The sequence below is a fragment of the Stigmatopora argus genome, chromosome 19 (assembly GCF_051989625.1).
Source record: "Stigmatopora argus isolate UIUO_Sarg chromosome 19, RoL_Sarg_1.0, whole genome shotgun sequence".
In the NCBI taxonomy this organism is placed as follows: domain Eukaryota; kingdom Metazoa; phylum Chordata; class Actinopteri; order Syngnathiformes; family Syngnathidae; genus Stigmatopora; species Stigmatopora argus.
Genome location: NC_135405.1, coordinates 12,678,933 through 12,699,354, shown reverse-complemented (window position 1 = coordinate 12,699,354; position 20,422 = coordinate 12,678,933). Strand labels below are relative to the sequence as shown.

The 20,422-nt window shown below is 39.1% G+C and overlaps 1 protein-coding gene across 1 annotated transcript in view; it reads left to right on the top strand.

The window, feature by feature from the left end:
* man1a1 (mannosidase, alpha, class 1A, member 1) overlaps positions 1–20,422 on the top strand; it is a 76,778-nt gene that overhangs the window by 9,068 nt on the left and 47,288 nt on the right. The window contains exons 5-6 of the mRNA XM_077586456.1: positions 3,436–3,500; positions 12,627–12,728. The gene's annotated coding sequence lies outside the window, so the exon portion shown is untranslated. The remainder of the gene's footprint in view (positions 1–3,435; positions 3,501–12,626; positions 12,729–20,422) is intronic.

Below are 20,422 nucleotides of genomic sequence, written 5' to 3'. Positions count from 1 at the left end.
AAAGCCTCGGCGCTTCCTGTCTTTTAGTGGTGATTGATCTGAACTTGTTGAAAAGCTTGAAAAAAAGGCGGTTTGCTTGACTTCGATTTTGCCACGTGCGTCTCAAGTAGGCCTCGTTACAGACGCTTGTAAAATCACAAAAGAGCGTCGGAGCTGAAAGCACCATTTTCTCACGCTAAATTCTCCCCGTGATCATCGGGCGGCGACGTTTGACAGCGGAAGCGAAAACAATTTGCTGTTCCTCATTTGTTTTGAACACCTGCTCACATTTGGGGGGAAGGCTGTCATTTAATGTCGATCAGTGAATTCAGACCTTAAATTGTGGTTTTATTTTATTTTCCAATGTTTATTTATTCATTTTTTAGTAAATACATTTTGTGATCTCTTTATCTTCAGTGAGAAAAAAAATCAACAACTTAGAAAATTAGTATATTAACTTAACTTGTTTAATTAAAAAAAATTGTATTTAAAGTTTGCTGTCTTTCCCTTCGTTGTCATTAAATTAAATTATTTACACTTTACTACTTTTTAAATGTAGAAAAGAACTAAAAATAAAAGAAAAATAGGAAATATATTCTGTATTCTTTTACTTTTAAATTACAAACAATAAATTTACAAAATGTAGAAAACAACAAAAAATAAAAAAACAAGGAATTATATTCTGTATTTTTTTACTTTTAAATTACAAACAATAAATGTACAAAATGTAAAAAACAACTAAAAATAAAAGAAAAAACTATATATGTATATTCTGTATTCTTTTACTTTTAAATTACAAACAATAAATGTACAAAATGTAGAAAACAACTAAAAATAAAACAAAAAAAGGAAATATATTCTGTATTCTTTTACTTTTAAATTACAAACAATAAATGTACAAATGTAGAAAAGAACTACAAATAAGACAACAAAGGAAATATATTCTGTATTCTTTTACTTTTAAATCACAAACAATAAATGTACAAAATGTCGAAAATAACAAAAACTAAAACTAAAAAAGGAATTATATTCTGCATTCTTTTACTTTTAAATTACAAACAATAAATGTACAAAATGTAGGAATAAAAAAAAATAAAACAAAAAAAGGAAATATATTCTGTATTCTTTTAAATTACAAACAATTAATGTACAAAATGTAGAAAACAACTAAAAATAAAACACAAAAGGAAAAATATTCTGTATTCAAACAACATTCTCACACAAAATTTGGTGTAAATAAAACTGGAAAAATAAAAATAAACAAAGGATTTGAACATTTTTTAGCATAATCAATTAGTTGATTAGCCCCTCCCAGTTAAAACTAATCAAATGTCTATCGATCGAGTAAAATAATTAATAATACATTTTCGCAACACTTGTTTTGTCGTCAAGCAAACTTTTCCCTGCAATCATCGAGACTCCAAAAAAGCCAATTCATTCCACAAAAGAAAAGTATTACTCATTTGAAGCCTCCTCGTTCCGCGTATTATTGTCGGCTATTTTTCGGAAACCACCCCGCCGAGCACCTTTGTTCGCTACGACACCAACATCTGTTCAACTTGAACACCTGCTGCAAAGAAAAGTGTCCACAACCTCCGAGAAAATTGACAGCCAGGCGGGGAAGAAGAGGGCATTAAAAAATAAGAAACGGCTTGCGAAAACGCGGGGTGGCTGGAAAAGTGGGATGCTGAGTTGAAGTCATCAGGATTTCTCACTCATCTCCCCACCAAAATGTCACGCTAGCTCTCCGGAGGCCGGCGCCGGAGCGACGGGAAATAAAGATAAAACGACGGGAAGATGAAGAAAAATGGGAAATGATCGTCGGATTCCCGAATCTGTTGCCATGTCAATATTTCCAAGCGGATGCCAAGAAAGTCTCCTTTCCGACTCCTTTTGCCTAGCGCACGGAAATGAAGTTTAAAAGGAAACTCCTTCAAAGGCGCCAACGTTTTATCCTCCACGGACCGCCCGCTAATTAGCCGCGATAAGACAAAACAAAAAAAGAAAGGGAAGATAAGACGGACGACAAAAGCTAGCGCAGCGGTCAGCGAAATGCTAAAGAAAAGAAGAAAATGGAGCGCGACGCAAGTTGGATTAAAGAATTGGAGCGCTAACATCCTTACAATTTTCTTTTTAGCTAATGCTAATACCGCTAATATCACCGTCAATACCGAAGCTGAAATAAATTCCAAAATAAAACCTAAAATAAGCAAGAAATGTTAGCTGTTGGCTTGTTTTATGTCACAATTGAATGAAATGATTTTTATTCATTTTGACGATAAGTTTACTTATGCTAACATGCTAACAGCTAATGTTTCTGGTCTTTTTTTTTCGACCAGCCCTTTCATGCGTCAATTATTTTTATAACATAAATGTAGGACAATATGGACCCTCAACAGCTTGTGATATTTTGTTTTTCCGGCTATATTTATCCAATAAAACTGTTAATTTTACATTGACTGGTGCCTATTTTGTCAACAAGATAATTATACTTTGGACAGAATTTTAGCATTTTTATTTGTCGTCTTCTATTCGCACTCCAGTTTGTTTGAATTTGACTAGTGGCGGCGTTCGGTCTGCGTCAATTCCTCAGTGTGTTTTTAATGATGTTACGCTTGGTTTCCATGCTAATTGCTATTCTTTCGACTAAACTAAGAAAACCCTGTTTTTTTTCTCCTTTGCAGCCATCGTGTGCTAAAAAAGGAGGGTGAAAAAGGCAAATATACTCCAAGCACGATCCACGAGGTTAACATAAATTATGGCGAGGAGGACTTAATGGCGGACAAGGCACACTTGTCATAAAAACCTTGTAGGTCAAACATATCGTAACCCGAGGTCTCCCTGTAATAAAAAGCACTTTGTTCCACATCCTTATAATCAAACAACAAAAATGTGTGTGTGCTCTATAGGATGTAAAAAATTAAAAATGTGGGTCTCATTGGCAGACATTTATTAATTCCTAAAGCGGAAAAAATCAATTGTTTTGTTGTTGTTTTTTTAATTGTCCATTTTTTTAAACTGATTGCTTATTGCAAAGGATTTGAATTTGGCTAGCGTGTAGCTCAGGTTAGAAAAAAATAAGATTTAAATCTTCTCAGGTCTCGAGGGTGCCGGAACGTCACGCAGATTAACGCTCCGCCGTCGCCCGCCTCCGTCAAATGCCAGCGATTTGCCGAGCAACGTGGGGAAGTGGCTTTTAAGCCATTTGCGGCCTATCAGCAGACTCATTTGTGGATGTTAATGGCTTGGGTGCACGTTGTGTCAATCATTTTGACATCAAATGGGGAAAGTGTGGAAAAAAAGTGAACGGTCGTGTTTTAGCGTGGTGGACCATTCAACTGTATGGAATTCTTTGCATCAAATTAAAGTCATAATTCTAACTAATATGTCTGTTAGCATGTGTTATCATTCTTTTGTACTTATCACGTATGCTAACGTACATGTTTTTTTTGGCAGGTTGATGGCAAGGCATATTGGATTGGATTGGATAACATTATTGATTCTGGCGTTCAAACTTAAAGGTAAGCAACTGATTGGTGATTCACGTTGATTGGTGCGTTGATTTTTGTAAAGGGATTTATTAGCAGAAACATGCAATTGTTGTAATGTCTGATGAATAGAAATATAAAATGGTTGGCCGTAAACATCTAATTTATGCGTGGCAAGGTGAGTGAGTGGTTGCATTTTTTTTAGGTTTAGGTCTAATAATGAATAATAGTCTTATTATTTATGTCAGTCATACCTTTTTTTTCTCCATACACATTATTGGTGACCATAAAAACAATTATTGATCATAAACCCATGCACACTGTCCTTAAACATATTTCATGACTCTAAGCCACATGTGTCAAAGTGGCGGCCCGGGGGCCAAATCTGGCCCGCCGCATCATTTTGTGTGGCCCGGGAAAGTAAATCATGAGTGCCTACTTTCTGTTTTAGGATCAAATTCAAATGAAGAGTATAGATGTATATTAAATTTCCTGATTTTCCCCCTTTTAAATCCATAATTGTCATTTTTAATCCATTTTTTCTGTGTTTTTAGTTCAAAAATCATTTTGTGAAATCTAAAAATATATTTAAAAAAAAAAGCTCAAATAAACATTGTTTTCGATCTATAAAAAACGGAATATTCAGGGCTTTTAATCCATTTATAAAATGAAATCTAAAAATTATATCTAAAATGGTCCGGCCCACATGAAATTGAGTTGACGTTAACGCGGCCCACAAACCAACCCGAGTCTGACACCCTTACTCTAAGCAGAATGTCTAACCAAAAACATACAATTAATTGTACAATTATTAACTAAATGCGACGCTAAACAGCTCCGTTGATTAAAATGAACGTACACAAACACGTTGATAGAAATTGAATATTTTCTTCGCCGAGATAGACCATTGTTCATTCATAATTGGCGACCATAAACACAAAATAATGACATGTTTTCCGTAAACATACAACCGTTGATAATAAACACAAATCTACAATTATCATCATAACCCTGGCATTGAAAAACGTAAACAAAAACCTTCCAATTGACAATGACTAACAACAACCTGGAAAAACTTGACTTTGACAAATAGCATGCGCCATGAAATCGCATCTCCAGAACGATTGTCAGTCTCCAACCCAGACGCTCAGGCTCCACTTGACGATGTCACCCAGGTCCAATCGGATCATAATTGGCGTTTAACGATGCCGGCGGACCCCGTCTCCGCGGCGACCGAGCTCTCAAAGGCGGACTCGCTCGTGTCCTGCTGAGTCTGGGTGGACTTCTGCAAGCAATTTGCGCTGCCTTCTAGCTCCCGCGACTCCATGGATTTTCACCGGAGGCTCGTCCTAATTGGATATCCCGTGATTTTTACGACCGCAATGTAATTAGGTCCTCGGGCTCCCTACGTCGGGCGCTGCGGACCCGCCGACTCCCCCGCGTGGCGTCCGCATTCGTCAGGCGTAGGGTCGGCTGAGCAAATTAAATAACGTCAAGAGACATATTTATTACCATCGAAATGAATGAATGAACATTTAAAAGGATTGTACGACATTAGAAGAAAATAATAATCATTCTAGACCTAAAATATCAAGTTCAAAATAATGTAAATAAATATATAAATAAAAATTGGAGTAGCATTGACTTCAGCCTAAGCATGCAAATTCAAAGCATCGCCGCATTTCTGATATTAGCGATGGCGAAATTCCTTTTCTGACCTCTGACCTCAAAATTATAAAATAAAATCAGCTCTTTCGTTTCATATTATAAAACTGACGTGTAAATTTAAAAAATAAAAACCCTTTATCTGTTTTTCACTTATCTTGAACACAAACAAACTGGTTGAAAATACAGAAATAAAACTAAATAATCTAAAATAAAACTCAATTCCAAACAATTCCATAATATAACCCACATTCCATTCCGATACCAGAGCACAATTATAATATTAATGCGATGCCAACGAGACAACATTGAAATAATGATGAGGTGATAACGACATCCCAACTCGATTAAATTCATATCACACGATCGGGAAAGCAATGAGATAGCATGCAAATGATCCCATGTTAGCATTGCGCGTCTGCGTCGCCGTGTTTGCGTACTCGAACGGCCGCCGTTCTCCCAGCGAGGCCCAATAGGATTCCGCATGAAGAATTGATGAGTGGCAAGCAGGATCTTTCCTCACGGATGCTGTGTGATGTCGAACCTCCAAATAACATTGGCCCGCGGAGCCAGCAGCTCGCTAACACTTCAAACGTATCGATAGAAATTCCCACTGGATCTTTAAATTAAAATAAAAAATAAAATAAAAAAATACCCATGCAAACATTTCAACACTCTGTAGGGATTGCTATTCATTTAGTACATTTTATGATTTTTTTTTTCATAACATGTACTCGGCAGTCTAGAGAATAAGGATAGAAAAACCTTCATTCATTTTTTTTAACCACTTATACTCTCAAGGGTCGCGGAGGGTGCTGGAGCCTACCCCAGCTAACATTGCAACCCTCAATCGCAGGCCACAAGGAGACAAAGGATAACCAATCATAACACGAGGCAATTTAGTGTTCAACCAGCAGGCTTAGCATGTTTTTGGGACATGGGAGGAAACCGGAGTACCCGGAAAAAACCCACGCAAGCCCGGGGAGAACTTGACAACTCCACACAGTGAAGAACCCATGACTCAAGAACTGTGAGGCCGACGAGCTAACCACTCGTCCACCGCGTACAAAAACATGATATGTATAGATGAATATGCTACATGACTAGAAGTAGCGTTGTAATGCAGTCAGTAGACTCGGAAAGATGATAGTAGGAAAAGAATAGCCGATGGGTTATATTCTGCCTTCTTTCTTATTTAAAAAAAATTAAGTACATTTTTGTCGTGGTTGTTGATTCATTTGAAAACTGGATCAAACAATGTGGCGCTCCGTACAGAAATGTGCGGGTAAATACTGATAGCGCCAGTGGTCGGATTAAGTATTAAGTACAAAGTCCCCACTTGACTGTGATATTGCTCATCTATAGCGTCGCCGTGTTATCTTATTTTCCGCTTGACCGCCTCGAACAAGAACTTGATCCGCCGGCGGCTCTTCATCCGCCGTGTGATCAAAGCTCGCCGTTGTGTTCTCGTCGGCTTCTTGAGCGTCGCTAAATGAGGTTTGCGCCGGGAGCGCGGCCCCCGCGGAAGCGCCGACGGCCCGTCCGACTTTCATCTTCGCCGGCGCGCAAAGCAGGCGACGACGCCGCGAGCGCAAAAAAGACGCCAGAAGAGACCAGAGTTTATTTTAGTAACGAGCGCTCGTCTTGCGGCTGGATGTTTGCGTTCCGCTCACCCACTGGAGGCCGCGTCGCGCTTCCTTGGGAGACGGCGCCTCCCAGACGCGCTTCTTCGGCGGGTGATTACGCCTAGCCCACGGCGCCCTCGGCAGCGACTTGAGAACGTATGCTGTTATTCTGTCAACAGTTACGGTTACAGTCATGGTCATCAATTCTGGTTGTGATGTCACAACCGGAATTCTGGTTGTGATGTCACATCCGGAATTCTGGTTGTGATGTCACATCCGGAATTCTGGTTGTGATGTCACATCCGGAATTCTGGTTGTGATGTCACATCCGGAATTCTGGTTGTGATGTCACATCCGGAATTCTGGTTGTGATGTCACAACCAGAATTGCTGAAAAAAGTGGGCGTGCCCTGTTGCTTAGTTTTAGTTGTAATAACTCGAAAAATGTAACAAGAAAACAGCCAGAACCTTGTTAACTCTTTCAAACTTCTTATTTTAAAGGAACAGGCTTCACTTTTGACAGCTGCCTCAGGTGAAAAAGCTGGTCATGAATACCCAATCATATTTATAAGGGGGGAATACTTTTTTTTTTAAAACCTACCCAGCCATACGTACATTATAGGGCGTATAGAATATTGGGCGTGGTCTGCAATATGTCCGAAATGCCTTTATTTGCATTTCTAAGAGTCGCCGGAAGGTTTCTGCCGCATTTGTGAGCGTCAACACGCGTCACATTTTGGTCTGGCGGAGCGCACGGCGTGATCAAATGAAGCGGGAGGCGAGCACGTCGCTAACGCTAGGAACTCGCCGAGGGAGGAGGTGAACATGAATGATGCAACACTGCACCATTCTTTGTTCTCCATTTTCTTATTTTTTCTTTTTTTTTTACACAACTCATTTTATTGGCACGCAACACGTCACGGATCATTCCAATGATTCCCAAGTTGAACATCCCTTTTAGTGTGGATAACTTGTGGGCGTGGCTTGTTAGAGCGCCTCATTTTTTGTTGGATTTCATTTCTCAAGAGTGAACGCTTTAATTGGGAGGAGTCCAAACTTTTTTTTATCTGAGGGCCACTTTAAAAAAAAGTTTCAAGGGTTGCAGGGGGTGATGGAGCCTATCCCAGCTAACTACGGGCACCCTGAATCGGTGGCCAGCCAATCACAAGGCACAAAAATTAGCATTCATGTTTACACTCGTACCGAGAGACAATTTAGCGTACAATTAGCCTAGCATGCATGTTTTTAGGATGTGGGAGGAAACCGGAGTACCCGGAAAAAACCCACGCAAGCCCAGAGAAAACATGCAAACTCTACCCAGTGACGACACACTTGTGATCGGATTTTAAACGTTTATATATAAAAATAAAATAAAAAATACTTTCACGCCGATATTTATTCTATTATATATTTATCTATTATTTATTTGTATTTATTTATTTATTTTTGGTTGTTTATTATTTTATTTGTAGTTTATTATTTGTTATTTGTAGTTTATTATTTTATTTGTAGTTTATTATTTTATTTGTAGTTTATTGTTTTTTATTTATGTGTTTATTTATAATTTATTTATTTATTTTATAGCATGCCGAACCGTAGTTTCTCAAATTTAGCGCTCCAGTGACAACCGCACATTTTCCGGGCCCCGGTACCGCTGGTTAACCCGCCAAAAAAACAACAACCCAAAAATGTGACTTTACATCCACCGGCGAGGGCGAGGAGGCAGACGACAAACAAACAGAGTAAACAAACGAACGGGCCTCACCGGTGGCGGCGAGACGGTGAGCGGCTGCTTAGCAAATGTCAGGCTGAGCAGACATCAATGGCGGCGACCTGTCACCCGCCATGAATGCGACACGCCTCATGTTTTATTCACCGGAACGACGACTGCGGCAATCGTGTGTGAGCGGCGCGAAAATGGCAACAGGCAAATTACAGACTTTTTCCCAGCGAATCGTCGAAAATCTCAAAACGTGCTTTGCTAACGCTAGCTATGTTTCTCATTTCTGATTGGACGCCATCCTTCTTAGCGTTTAACCAATTCAGTCCCGTCCAAGCCGATTATTTTGATTTTCGTTTTCACCTGGCGCTGAATTTTTCAAACTTTCCGAGAGGAATTAATATCGAAATCCTTCGCCGCGAGAGGAAAAACTTAGGGAAAAAAAAGTGATTTATTGTCGTGAAGAAGATACATAAACACAGAGCTCGCCTTCATAATAAAACACCGTGACACCTTCCTTTGGGTCTTGCTGTGCTGGCAAAAAACAACAATAACAAGTTTGTTGATAAAAATGTTTTTAAGGTAGAGAAAATTAAGAATGAATTGCTTTTTATTGCATATTTTTGTAATCTGAAGCAAGGGTGTCAGACTGTTAGATATAATATTTCGATTTTTTTTAATAAATGGATTAAAAGAACTGGATTAAAAGCCCTGAATATTCCGTTTTTTATAGATCTAAAACAATGTTTATTTTAGTTTTTTTTAAATCTATTTTTAGATTTTACAAAATGATTTTTGAAATAAAAACACAGAAAAAAATGATTTAAAAAATGACAATTATTGATTTAAAAGGGGGAAAATCAGGAAATTTAATATACATCTATACTCTTCATTTTAATTTGATCCTAAAACAGAAAGTCAGCACTCATCATTTACTTTCCCGGGCCACACAAAATGATGCGGCGGGCCAGATTTGGCCCCCGGGCCGCCACTTTGACACGTGATCTAAAGGAACCATTCTTTTCTATGCTTCACCCCATATGGTATTTACCTATTTTCGCATAACCAAGTATTATTGTAACCCCGCTCCCCAAAAATATCCTTTGAATTTGACTCCAAACTACCCAATTTTTTTGCTACCTTGATTAATCGTTTAATTAGAGTGGGCTTGTCATTTTTTGTTTTGAAAGTGGTGTATTTGGATGTATTGATTTGACATATTTTTTATATTTTATTTATTTTTTGGTCAATATCTTTGCATGTCTTGATTTTTCTGTTTTTCTGTAGTCAACGCACTTTAAAAACCTGATTTTTTTTTTCCATCCATCAGTTTCCGATTCTCTTAAAAACGACATCATCGGTCACCGATCAGCTTCATCTGTTGCTCTTTTGCCCTAAAATGAGAATCTATCAACGTGGGTTAGAAGGAAGTTCTTCTAATAGTCAGGCGCTCCAGACTCCCAGTCCAGGTTTCCAGAGGTCAATTATGGCCGCCCATCAATTTCATTGGCGCTTTAATGAAGTGCCGGCGCGGGTCGTAAAACAGCCGCCCCGCGCGTCCGTCATCTTTACGGCCGCCGCCGTCCTCTTCTTCTTGGGTTCCCGCTGGCTTTTTTTCGGGGTGGCGCAGAACGAGGGAGGTGGAGTAATGTTAACGAAAATGGGACGCAATGGCCACTCTTAAAAAAGTAAAGACGTTTGTCATCCAGCAAAGTTGCTGATGACGTTAGTATCGATCGGAGTACATCTAGATATATTTTTTTGCTTATTGACGGAAGTATAAAGCTGGTGATAAAGCGTCGCCGATCAATGTTGAGATGCAGAATGTTTTATTGTTATGTTTGTGAGCAACTTCCTGTAACATCTTGCTAAGACAAATATATTTTGTGTGTAGGTTTGGTTTTATCCTTTTTTTTAAAGATGTATAGCCCTCAAAATATATAATTAATATGTAAAAAAAATCTAAATGGAATTTTCTATTTTAAAAACGACTGTATTTTGTACTCAATAATGCTTTATTTTTTTCCCTATTTTTACAGTATGACATTTTTGGACCAGCAATATTTTTCAAGGGATTTTTCCTTTAACTTTCTTTAAGGAAAACTATTCAAACCTTTCCAAATGTAGACATCATGTAATAAAAAATAAAAATATATAGAGAGAGATTTTTTTAATACAGGATGTCTCGATTTGGAAAGGTTTGAATAGTTTTTCTTAAAGAAAGTTAAAGGAAAAATCCCTTGAAAAATATTGCTGGTCCAAACATGGCATACTGTAAAAATAGGGTAAAAACTACAATATTATTGAGTACAAAATACAGTAGTTTTTAAAAAAGAAAATTCCATTTAGATTTTTTTCCCCAACATCTAACTATATATATATATATATATATATATATACATACATATACATATACATATACATATACATATACATATACATATACATATACATATACATATACATATACATATACATATATATATATATATACTCATCAAAGTATCTTGCAGTATACAGAAAATTTTGAAAATTATTTCACACATTATGGAGAATTTTTTCACGTGACTTTGAGCCAATCGAAAAGCTGCCTTTTTAACCCAGTGTTTACTGCAATTTTTTTTTGCTCATTAAATCCCGTATTTAAAAAGACCTTTGGCATTCGACAGTATTGTTTTCCGCCGTCGTTTGTCTTGTTTTGAAATCCATCCAGTTGTATCGTAGCAGTCATATAAATAAATAAATTGCCGGCGTAATTAGGCTTCCTCTCGGCTGTCATCTTTCCCCCTCCGACGTTCACCCGCGTGCGTTAGCCTCCATCGACATCAAACGGGCCAACGAACGGGAGCGCCGCGAGTCCTCGTCACGTTTCGACTCGTCTTCGCGTACCGTCGTCATCTCCTTGTCGACGACACGTGTTTGCCGCCGAAGTTTGGGGAAACCAACAAGTGCGTCGGGGTCAGCCGTCTTTGAGCATCGACTCCAAACAACGAGCGTTATTCGCCGCCGACGTTAAAGTCGAGATGTGGCGACTGCGTAGCATCAAAGGACGGCCTTGTCCTTTTGCGGCCGCCATCTTCTCCGCCTCCGTCAGCAGGGCTTCAAAGTGAAAGTGACTTTCCAATTTACATCAGCGTGATTAAAGCAAAGTGCTAAGAGACCTCTGCCAAGGCTTAAATGCGCCTCGCCTCCCTAATCAACTTCCTGTCTGCTACCATAACAGCAACAACTATTGAAAAGTATCAACCGGGCAAGAAATGTATATAATGGCTTCTTTATAATCCCATTCGCCTTATATATGGATCAATATAGCTTCATCAATGTATGAAATTCCCTTTAGCACAGCTCCATTTAGAACCAAAAGACAATTATTGCGCTATTAGAAAAAATATCTTTTGAAAATTGGGTGTTTAACAAATAAAAGATTGAGTTTACACACTTGGAGAAAAAAAAATTCAACTCTACGTTGCACGGTTTGGACAAACGTAGCGAGAGAATCTTAACATACACACACACCCATAAATCACGTTTTATAACAGGGGTGTCAGACTCGGGTTGGTTCGCGGTCCGCTTTAACGTCAAGTTGATTTCACGTGGGCCGGACCATTTTAGATATAATATTTAGATTTTTTTTTAAATAAACAAATTAAAAGAATCCCTGAATATTCAGTTTTTTATAGATCTAAAACAATGTTTATTTTAAATATATTTTTAGATTTTACAAAATGCTTTTTGAACTTAAAACACAGAAAAAAATGGATTAAAAAATGACAATGATTGATTTAAAAGGGGGAAAATCAGGAAATTTAATACACATCTATACGCTTCATTTTAATTTGATCCTAAAACAGAAAGTCGGCACTCATCATTTACTCTCCGGGCCACACAAAATGATGCGGCGGGCCAGATTTGGCCCCCGGGCCGCCACTTTGACACATGTTTTATAAGGATTATAGATAACAACCCACTGCTATTACTACTAATACTACTACAGTTCCATCATCTAAAGCTTAGGCAAACAACAATTCGTTTAACACATACTTTAAATCTCTTTATACTTATATAATAACAATAAGGGCATTCAATTCAATGTAAAATCTTGCCATTAATGTTGATATGCATCAAATTAATCTATCAAATTCTCTTTCAGTGCCAATGACGACTATGGAAGTCCCATCCGTTTTAATAAGGATGGACAAAAGTCATCGAACAATCCTATTTCTGATCGGACCCCATTTGGACAAACATCCCGGTAAGTTTACCGCAATTGTCGCCATCGACGGTGACGGACAGTCTGTCGCCATCAATGGCAGCCAATGAGACGGGAGTATAAGAGATGGAGTTTAGCAAAAGTTGCCTTTTTTATTGACGAATAGGGCGTGAAAGGTGGGGAAGCTTTTTTTAGTGGCGTCGATAGCCTCGCCACGCTGACATAACTCACATTAAGCATTCATGACTTCATTAGTGCGAAGTGCAGACTTTATCGCACAGGCAAGTGTGTTTTGTGTGTTTTTATTTTTAGTTCAGCTTCGATAAATCAAGGGCCTCTTCTGCTTTTAAACCCTCTCGCTAACATTTTTGCACCTGTCGACACAATAACTTCACAAGAACAAATAACATCCAAAATTGACATATTAGCACATGCTATTTTTGCTATTACATTTCCTGGAGAGCTAGCATAGCATTCTCCTACCTAAGGTAAGTACTTGCAACATTTATTCACATATGAGGACTGATTCTGACTCTCTACCTGATACTTTTTTTTCATTTCACAATTTGAATCATTATGGTAACATTATTTAATATGCTAATGTCATTTGTCTGTTGCTGATGCTAATTTATGGCTATCTTAACTTCACTTGACATTCACTTACTCACTCACTCACTCACCTTCATTTACCAATCCATCAGAGTGAATGAGTGCACACACACACACACACACACACACACACACACACACAAACACACACACACACTAATTCTGGGCTACGAGCCAAGTGCATCTCCCATGAGTGCATGCGGAGCGCTATAAAATCAAATAAATAATAATAAGAAAGCGCGGCAGGTTTTTCTTTTAATATTCCGCGCACGCCAATTCACGCCTAAACTGCTGAGGCGGACATTTTTGCCGTAAACCGGCCTCGCCACACGCCGATTTCATGTCGCCACGCGGTACTTTTACGTCCTTTAACTGAATCGCTGCCATCGACGGCTAGTTAAAAGCACAAGCTAGCATTAGCAACGCGTGCTACCATGTTTTATATATCGACTTTATGTTTTAATGGGTTCTATTATTTCAGTGTTTTTTATTCCCTCTTTTGCGATGGTATCGATCGGTAGCCTCGCAGGTCGCGCGCCGGCTTTTTATCCCCACGCGTCGACAACAAATCAAACGATTTGAGCCCGAGGCCTTCGCCAGGCGGGAAGTGATGAACGTCATTTGTTTACCCGCCGACCCCCCTCCAGTTATTTATTTTTAATCCCGCCGAGGAATTATTTACCTGTTTCCCGATGATTACCGGTTCGACGTCTCTGCCAGCGGGGGGAATTTTTCTTATTATGACCTTGTCGTGCTTTTCGTCTTTATCGCATTAAATGTGTCACGCGGGCGGGAAGACGTTTGTAAGTCCGCTCATTAAGGTGGCAATTACGAGGGGGGTTTTATTGGGGAAAATGAATCTTTTGTATTAGAATAATATTTGTTATTATATTAGGTGTTGATGTTTACTAAATTGAGGCAGATTTAAATACAACTTGTCCTTTCAGCTAATTTTGGAAAGCACGAAAATGTACGTAAAGTTGAGGACATTTTTTTGCTGTTTGTCATAAGTTGTTAAATGTTAATTTATGTAAAGTCATTTTACTGCAGTTTGTAGCTAACGAAAGATTGTCTGACATTCCCGAAAGTTCATCAAAACAATCAATATTTTGCTGTTCCTAAAAAAAACAATATTATATTAGATTTTGATGTTTACTAAAATGGAGGTAGATTTAAATACAATTTGTCTTTTTGTTGAAAGAAGCTAATTTTGGGAAGCACAAAAATACGTAAAGTTGAGGAATTTTTTTTTTGCTGTTTGTCATAAGTTGTTAAATGTTAATTCATGCAAAGTCATTTTTCTGCAGTTTGTAGCTAACAAAAGATTATCTGATACTCCCGAAAGTTCATCAAAACAATCAATATTTTGCCGTTCCTAAAAAAACATGTTAGATTTGCCGATTCAGTGTGTTTATTTTTTTCAAATCCTCGAGTCAGTTATGATAAAAAAAATACTTTTGATTCATTCAGGCCGCTAAATCATTCTTGTCGATGTAAGTCGTTTAAGCAAACAAGAGTTTTCTTCTTCTTTCTCGTCGCGATATCCGGCGGCGACGTTTGCCAAACGGCGAGACGACGGAGACGTTTTCATCCCTTCGGTCGCAACGTGAGCTCGCGGCTGCAAAACAGCCGGCGAGGATTAGAAACGAATCGACTCTCCCTTGTGGTAACGATCAAAGTGTGGAGATGCTGACGGGGGAATGCCATCTGCATTGGGGCGGCTTGGGAAAATCCCTCATCTTGCAATTTAAAATCATCCTACGTTGTTGGCGGGCCTTATTTTGATTTAATTTAAGCAATAGCAATGTTAGCTGAGGTCAAAATTCGAATCTCTAGAGCAGTGGTGTCAAACTCAGTTTAGTTAAGATCTTGTGCTTGTGTTGTGATGCCAATTTTGTTGGTCTAAGACACATGTGTGTCAAAGTGGTGGCTCGGGGGCCAAATCTGGCCCGCCGCATCATTTTGTGTGGCCCGGGACAGTAAATCATGAGTGCCGGCTTTCTGTTTTAGGATCAAATTCAAATGAAGAGTATAGATGTATATTAAATGTCCTGATTTTCCCCCTTTTAAATCAATCATTGTCATTTTTTAATCCATTTTTTCTGTGTTTTTAGTTCAAAAATCATTTTGTAAAATCTAAAAATATATATAAAAAAGCTCAAATAAACATTGTTTTAGATCTATAAAAAAACTGAGTATTCAGGGCTTTGTATCCAGTTCTTTTAATCCATTTATATTAAAAAAAATCTAAATATTATATCTAAAATGGTCCGGTCCACATGAAATCGAGTTGACCTTAAAGCGGCCCACGAACCAACCCGAGTCTGACACCCTTGATTTAAGCAATAGCAATGTTAGCTGAGGTCAAAATTCGAATCTCTAGGACAGTGGTGTCAAACTCAGTTCAGTTAAGATCTCGTGCTTGTATTGTGATGGCATTTTTCTTGGTCTAAGATGATTGGCCAAGAGGTTCAGAGTTCGGGTATGTTAATTAGTATTGAGTTCCAGGGTTTTGGCTAATTTAGCACTCATTTTTTGAAGGGAACTACACAGTCACCTCTAGAGCCGGCCATTGTTGATGTATTGATTGATTGCAATTCTTTTCTCTTGCTTCGCTAGGACTTCTTTAACATTATATTTTCTTGTGTTTTTTCCTAAGGGTGACGGCGATAGACCCTTTATGGGAAGTGTTGCATAACATTGTTGTTTTTTTAACTTGAGTAGAGTCCAAGGTGCTATTGGCTAGCAAATCATCTTCGACATCAACTTGGTTTTGTCTTGCGTCGCCATGTTGCGGCACCCCCAAGCCTCCGCCTCCTCGCTAGTTACCTGCCCTCCCCTCATCTCTTAATCCGCTTTTCTGCGCCCTTCTGCCTTTTTCAATATCACCGGATTGCCTCAATCTTAGCGGGCATCCATTTTTTAAGGAGAAGAAAATGCACTTTCCAATGAAAAGATGTATTCTTTGCAACATATACAGAACAAAACATCTATCTACTTTAAATTAGCTTGTCTAAAATCCATTTCCTACTGTAACATAATGCTAGTAACAAAAAAAAAACAGATGTCTCGAATAGTTTGCATGGCGAAACCACTGTAGCTCACTTGATAAAATACTTCAAATACTTTTTAGTGCCGTTTGGTAGCGCTAAAAATAATCCCATCGTCGGACAAGTCATTAATTGAATGTAATTGAAAAGCGTTGGCTCGCCTTTGATAACAAACGATGCCCCGCCCATCTCTCCAGGCGCCCCATTAGAACTCCACTGACATGTTAGACTTGATAAGATTACAAAAAAAGAGCATCCAATCACGTCGCACCCTTAGGAATTCTAGCTAATCATCTTTGCTCGACGACAACCTCTTTATGTAAATAATGATTTGACCAGCGACGGTGCATGTGTCACCTTTTATATCCTCTGATTGAATCCCCTGAGATCTTCATTAAAAAGCCCTTTTTTTATTCTCATGGCGTTCTTTTTCTATCTTATGTTTTTCATTCGTGGAAGTTTGTTGCGCACACGCACGCACGGGGGTGACGTCTCCGGCACCTGCGCCGTTCGCGGCAATCTATCATCTCAGCCTGTCGTCGCTCCTAATTATGCATCCATTAGCCGACACGCACGTATGCCTTCCATAACTCTTGACGAAATTGCTCATTGAACTCGAAAAGCTTCGTCGAGAGGAGTGACAGCGAGCCCGTTTGCTAGATTGATGTTTTTTTTGCATTGTCTGACTGTTAATTCTTGTTTTTTTTGTATTTTCAAAGCAAAGATGGTCATCATTCATTTGCTGAACCGCTTTATCCTCACTAAGGTCGCAGAGGGGGGTGCTGGAGCCTATCCCAGCTGACTTTGGGCATAAATTGGTGGCCGGCCAATCGCAGGGCACGAGCAGACGGACAACCATTCACTGTCCCGCTAATACCGAGTGTCCAATTAGCCTAGCATGCATGTTTTTGGAATGTGGGAAGAAACCGGAGTACCCGGAGAAAATCCACAAGAACATGCCAACTCCACACAGGACCTGGATTTGAACCCAGGACCCCAGAGCTGTGAGGCCGACATGCTAACCACTTAATCCACCGTGCCAACAAACAGTCATTTTTAAAATATATATATTTTTAATGAAATAATTAATTACCCGCAACATGACAGTCAATTTTTGAAATAGCAAAAACACCCAAGTATAATGTTAATATATTAATTGAGCAAAATTAATAATGCAGAAATTGCAAAAAAACTAATAATGTTAACTGGGATTGGCTGGACATCAATGGTGTGCCCATAGTTGGCTGGGGTAGGCTCCAGCACCCCCCTGCAAGCCTTAAACGGTTCGTAAAATGAATGAATGAAGAATGGCATGCCAAATTACACCGCATTATCCCCGTTAAAGCAAAATATTAAAAATAGCCAATACAGAAGGTGTTTTTTTGTCGGCGCGGCCGTCTCGCAAACACTTGATGTTCTTCGCCATCACGCGACAAGCGCCGGCGTGAGGAGGAGGCGTGCGCATGAATAAAGATTACCTGCCAGAAGGAGAAAGTGTGGGATTTTTTGGTTTAATTTCTATATGTAGAATTTAGTCGTCGCTCCTGGCTGCTTGTTGAAGGCACTAATTGCGACAAAAATTTGCAATGTTGCGCACTTTTAGTGGAAGGTATCACTAAATACCTCTGCCCAAAAAATTATTGAAGTTTTACACAGATTCTCCACCTGAAAAATCTGTCCATAGTATAGTACGTAATGTATTTCTAGTCCACCAGGGGGAGGTCTCAAGGTATAGCTTGCTTTGTTGTACTTTTTTTACTTGGTGATTGAAGTCGTTAAACCTTTGTTTTTTGGAGATTTTTTGTTTTGTTTCATAGTTGAGCAATTGAATGCAGACTTATTGTTGCCGGTAGGTTCCGTGTTAGCCATGAGATGTTTAGGGAGCCAGGCGGTTGTGGTTCATTTGAACTTCTTTCATTCCGGAGCGATTGTAGTAATGCAGATAAGGGTTGTCAGTGCTGCCCTCCGGTGGGCGAAAAAATAATGGTATTTTTTTCTTTCGATTTTTGAAATGTTTCAACACTTTAATTTTCTCCTTTTTTACACACTTTAAGCAAAACTACTCTTTCTCTCTATATAAAAATGACCTTCATTTTAGTCATATTTTTATTATAGATAAGTACTTCTAGTTAGATTTACAGTCGATTCAATCTATGGTGCGTGGAATTTTTCTGTATTTGTAGCTCGTCATTTCGTCTTTGTTTTTAGGCATTGAATGTGCTTAATATTAATAACTAGAAAATGTCCCTTTAAGATCTCAAGTATTTTTGTTAGTTCGTCAAAGCGTTCAAAGTGAATCATAACATTTGCGTTGAGTAAGATTTTCAAAACGGTGACGGTTTGGACGAAAGATTTTCTGGCCAATTAGCGACCTCATCTGCGCAGTGCACGTCGTGGTTCCCCCGCCGGCTTCTTATCCCGTTTCCAAACGGACCTTTTCAACCCGGGCTTTTTGTCTCGCTGGCTTATTTGCTCTTTCCTCTCGCCAATCAAACCGCCGCGTCTGTTCCCCAGGGGTGACTGCAAACCCGAGCGGCGGTTAAATGGGATCAGGGCGAGGTTATATTTGGAGTGCCGTGGAAAAGATGCTAGCCTCAGATAACTGGGTGATGACGGCTTGGCCTATTTTGCTCAAATTCGACTCAAGTTGGACAGAGATGTTTCTGACAGGCCTTTGAATTCAGTTTAATGAGAAAATTAGACTAGACAATTTGAGGGAATTAAAATATACGCCCAAAAAATTCTAAAATATACTGCCCTCCATTGGTGGGAGGGTGAACTGCGACGTCACCTTTTCTTGTAAAGTCTCTGATCCGGAAATTCGCAGCTAGAATAAACACTAATGCTCTTTTTTTCCCATTCTTTTTCCCTCTCGCCGCGCCGCCGTCGTCATTTTGTAGCGTGGTTGCCGGTGGCGACGTGCTGTCACAACAGTTTAATGGCAACAAATGAGAAATGTGGCGGGCTGAATCGGGGGGAGGAAAGTCAATGTACTTCTTATTGAGTCATTTTCTTACGGCGACTTTTAAAGAGCTATTAACCCTTAATTAGAAATATCTATATTAGCCAAGTTAGCATCATCGTTATTTGTAGAACATTATATTTTTCAACCCAGAATTCCATTAGTCCAAATTCCCATAATGCTCAATTCGCTTCCTTGCGCTAGCATAGCATCTTTTGCAGAGGTACTTTTCCTTTATAACAACTCCAGAAAGACTATTAATTAGAAATATCTATATTAGCCAAGTTAGCATCATCGTTATTTGTCGATTATTATATTTTTCAAACCAGAATCCCATTAGTCCAAATTCCCATAATGCTCAATTCGCTTCCTAGCGCTAGCATAGCATCTTTTGCAGAGGTGCTTTTCCTTTATAACAACTCCAGAAAGACTGTTAATTAGAAATATCTATATTAGCCAAGTTAGCATCATCGTTATTTGTCGACTATTATATTTTTCAAACTAAAATAGCATTGTTCTAAATTCCCATATTGCTCAATTCGCTTCCTAGCGCTAGCATAGCAGCTTTTCAAGGGGTACCTTTCATTTCATGGGTATGATGTTATTTAGTATTTGAGGAAAAACAATAAAAATATCTCATTATCAGGTTGCCATTCAAACTGAGACCATTTATCTGAAGGACGTGCTGTTATCTGGAACGTGCCGCTAAAGCGTCGCCGCCACGATATCCCCAGGCTACGTTTAATTTCATATCCGCGTGCCGAGGGGAGAAACAATCACGCGGACGGACGGCGTGCGATCGTTTTGACAACCCGCCGCCCCTCCGTTGAGAATTCCAATACGGCAGCTGTCCGTCATCCCGCTGATTTTTTAGTCATCTCCGGGCGTGTAAAAACAAACAGGTGAAATGCGGGTGAAGGGAAGTCAAGGGAAAGTGTTGTCGTCCACACAATTGCGCTGCGCTTTTCTCCGTTTGTCACGCGGGTGAATAATTGCGAGCGTGTAAAGTTCGCTTTGTAGTCATCTTTTATTCTCGGTATGCTAATGAAGCAATTAAGTCAAGATAAAACACAAGGTTGTCGAATTATCCGTTTTCAACATTTGGCAGAAGGCTG